We start from the raw sequence: 2,892 nt of genomic DNA, 5'->3' as shown, positions 1-2,892 counted from the left end.
CCCCCCCCCCCCCCCCCACATGTTAAGGATAGAAAAAATAATTACAAATGTTGAGCAGAGTAGGTAAAGACAGTAGCATAGAGAAAATTGTGGTCAGTTTGTCCTCCAGCAGTCTAAGCCTATAGCAGCATAACTAAGGGATAGCTCAGGAAACCCAAGCCAACCCTAACTATAGGATTTAGCAAAAAGGAAAGTCTTAAGCCTAGTTTTAAAACTGGATAATGTGTCAGCCTCACGGACACAAGTAAACCTGCAGTCTGAGAGCAAAGTGCTCTGTTAGGAAAATATGGAACAATAAGATCTGTAATATAAGATGGAGCTAGGTTGTTGAGAGCTTTGTAGGTTAGAAGTAAGATTTTGAATTCTATTCTGGATTTGACAGGGAGCCAATGGAGAGAAACTAAAACTAGAGAAATATGATCTCTCCCACTAACTCCAGTTAAGACTCTGGCAGCAGCATTTTGGATCAACTGAAGACTTTTAAAGAAGTATTTGGACATCCAGACAATAAACCATTGCAATAGTCCAGTCTAGACGTGACAAATGCATGGACCAGTTTTTCTGCATTATTTTTAGATCAGATGTTTCTAATGTTAGTGATATTACGCAGTTGGAAGAAGGAGGTTCTAGTAACGTTTTTAATGTGGGGGATAAAAGACATGTCCTGATCAAAAATAATTTAAAAAAGTGGTTCTGCTAATGTTAGTTACTTCTTCTGTCACTGTATTTTACTAAATACTGTAAATACTACAGTTTGTAGTTGTTTGGAATATGTGGCATGTAAGTGAAACAGTTGAGCACAGAAATTACAATATTGTGTTAAATAAATGACAGGCACATGCACATGCATGCATGCACACACACACACACACACACACACACACACACACACACACACACACACACACACACACACACACACACACACACACACACACACACACACACACACACACACACAGAAGTCAACACCACGGTCCATCAGAGTGATGTGTTGTTCCAGGCTGATATGTTATCAGTAAAGTCTGGATGACATATTATCCTGACAGAGCGGAGATGCAGATAAATGAATTCAAGACTGGAATAAACACTAAAAGGCTTCCACACATTCAGGCAGGAGATGGGCGTTAAAAGCTTTCTTGTTTTTTCCCTATATGACAGTGTCTATTGCACACGCTCAGCAGTATGTACTCTGTGTGTGTGTGTGTGTGTGTGTGTGTGTGTGTGTGCAGTGACAGTGGCAGTAGTGTGGGTTTTATCAGAGTTGTTTAAATGTTTCCTGTCACTCTTCCTCCAACCTTTTCCAAACCTGCTGTTGATACAATCAGACACCGCAATGTGTGGCATCCTGTGAAAACTGCTGTCTCTTTCAACATTTTAGAGCTAACAAATATGTTCTTGATCAAAAATGTAAACTTAATTTATTTAGAAATAATGTGCTCCCCACAAACATTTAAAAGATAATATCAGCAGTTTATTGTTTTTATGTTTTTTATTGAACTTTCATCAGGTGCTGCCATAACAGTAGTATATGCAGAGCCATTAAGAGATGTCGACTAAATCAACTAAAAACTGAGTTACACCATCACCAATGACCAAGTGATTAAACATCCATCCATCCATCCATCCATCCATCCATCCAGCCATCCATCCATCCATCCATCCATCCAATCAAAATTTTTACCAGCTTTTCAGTGCAGGGTCTGTTGCATACCTCCAATGTCTACACCTCCAGATGTAGGAAGAGGGCCACCTGCATCATGAAGGACCCCACTCACCCAGCACACACAATTTTTGCCCTGCTCCTCTTAGGCAGAAGGTTGAGGAGCATTAAGTGCAGGACCACTAGGCTGAGGAACAGCTTCTACCCTGAAGCTGTTAGACTCATGAATTCTGGTCAGGATTATCACTGTGAAAAAAATCACTGTGGAAAAAGTCACTGTAATTCCACTTGATTGTTGATACAGTATGCGCTGCTGACTATCCATGCTGCTGATCTCATGCTGCTGTTTTATTTCGTGTTGCTGTGTTCATTCGTCCTCATCTGCTCACACAGACTCATGTTCGTGCTGCTGTTGTTTGGCGCATTGTTTTGTACTAGTAGTGCTTAGTGTATTTCTTAGTTCATGTCTTAGATATTATTACTGTTTTTCTTTACAATTTGTATTTTTGTTGGATGTAACTGGGACCCTGAGTACATAGTTTCGTTCCACCACATGTACCACATGTGTTGTGAATGACATTAAAAACACCTTGATCTTGATAGATGATGTAACATCTTGTCAGAGTAAAAAGTCTTTCAAGGCCTTTAACCCAGCCCCACTCAAGAAAATTACAATTAAATCATATTTGTGAAACTGCCAAAAATTGTGTTTATATTCTAATGATCAGTGGAAAAAATATATAAATGAGCACATTTTAATCTTGTCCAGGTTTTACAGTAGGCCCTACATACAATACGTTTCAATAAATAATCTGAATTTAGTAAAACGCTTTGCTGGGTCTCAGTATATTGTTGATCAATAGAGGAGGTGGTGGTGGCGCAGAGGTTAGAGAAGGCCGGTCTGTGATCGCCATTTCAAATCCTTTGAAAGCTTCATCAGACTAAAATGTTCAAGAGAAATTTTGTTGATGTATGTCAATTTTGTCCAACATGCTGGTATACGCTGAAGATGGAATAAAAAAATAAAAACATAAAAAATAACTGGAAGTGTCATCTTTAAGTTGTTTTAAGCTCTACCACAACCCAGAACTGAGCACAGAAGGACCAGGAGACAAGAGTAAAAGAAGCAAGTTTATTTTCAAAAAGGGGAAGATGGCAGGGGACTGCAACTGGCTGTACTTTCTGACTTGATCTGGAAAGGGGCTGAGAATCGGGTAAGGACGTCATTG

This window comes from Nematolebias whitei, chromosome 15, assembly GCF_014905685.2.
Source record: "Nematolebias whitei isolate Nwh7 chromosome 15, NemWhi1, whole genome shotgun sequence".
Lineage (NCBI taxonomy): Eukaryota > Metazoa > Chordata > Actinopteri > Cyprinodontiformes > Rivulidae > Nematolebias > Nematolebias whitei.
This window is presented reverse-complemented; position numbering follows the sequence as displayed.